General features: G+C 63.5%; 1 protein-coding gene across 1 annotated transcript in view; it reads left to right on the forward strand.

Annotated features, from left to right (window-relative positions):
* The window catches only part of LOC104469822 (myotubularin-related protein 5-like), a gene marked incomplete at both ends in the record, with an annotated part of 13,278 nt that overhangs the window by 8,360 nt on the left and 3,733 nt on the right, over positions 1-1,185 (forward strand).

The following is a 1,185-nucleotide window of genomic DNA, read 5'->3' on the forward strand; positions in this document are numbered from 1 at the left end:
GGGTCCGGCTCGGGAAGCAGGGTGTTGGCTTCCCGGGCATCCCCTGCCTCACCACCCGGGCCAAAGAAGCGCAAGCCCCAGGGAAGTGTTTCATGGGAGAGGTTCCAGCGGGCACGAGGGAGCAGGATCCACTGTTCTGGTGGCCGGGGAGCACAGCGGGGCTGCGGCAAAGCTCCGTGAGTGGTGCTGCCCCAAGCCAGCCCCTGCTCCGGCACTCGGGGCCGGGTGGGGCGATGCTGCGGCGCTGGGGGCTGGTTGCTGCTGTGTTGGCGCTTGGTGTGTCCCAGAGTCTAAGCGTCTGTCCCGTGTGTTTGTGACTCAGCTCCCAGCAGGTCACCGATATCTTCCAGGGCCTGACAGTGGGGGTCATGTCCCTCGGGCACCTTGGCCATTCGACCACGTAAGATGCCTTCTCCGTGGGCGGGAGCTTGCGAGGTGGCATTGTCTCCGGCTCCAGCTGTCACTGCTCCCAGGGCTTCACTCGCTCTGCATGCTCGGGGCTCGGGGTTTGGTGCTTGGGGAATGTCCTCCAGGCTGATGGTCGGTTTTGGGGTGCACACTGTCACCACTACAGCACCGTGGCCTCCGGAGGCGGGCGGTCGGTCATCCTGGTGCTCCCTGGCACGCTGGGGGATCCCAGGATCCTGTCCCACTCGCCTCCAGAGACCTCTCGAGCTGCCGGGCAGTCTCCAAAATCTGTCTGAACTTGCGGGACGTCCTTTGTCACCCCTCCCCAAGTCTGCTCCCAGTGCCCCACGCTCCCTGCAGATCTCGTTCCTCCGGTTAGGAAGCTCCCCGGTTCCCAGCCTCCGAACTGGAGCGTTTGTTCTCAGGACAGCGTTCTTCCTCGCTCCTGAGCCCTTCCCTCCCTCCAGTAAATGGAGGGAGCCGCTGGATTCCCTCTCCATCAGCTTGGCAAAGCAAAACCAGGCACCTCCTTGGCTCACTTTGACCCCTGCCTTGAGAAGGTGAATTTCTGGAAGTGTTTGCATCAGTGCAGCCATTATCCTGGGCTGGCCCTGGCCCCTTCCCGGGCTGGTATACATCCCACATCAGCACAGCTGTTATCCCGGGCTGGCCCTGGCCCCTTCCCGGGCTGGTGTACATCCCACATCTCCTTCATTTGTTCCCCTGGGAGCCCAGGGGCTCCCCGGGACAGTGATGGGCTCGAGGTCCCGCACACGG

The sequence above is a fragment of the Pterocles gutturalis genome, unplaced genomic scaffold, assembly GCF_000699245.1.
Source record: "Pterocles gutturalis isolate BGI_N339 unplaced genomic scaffold, ASM69924v1 scaffold390, whole genome shotgun sequence".
NCBI classification, from domain to species: domain Eukaryota; kingdom Metazoa; phylum Chordata; class Aves; order Pterocliformes; family Pteroclidae; genus Pterocles; species Pterocles gutturalis.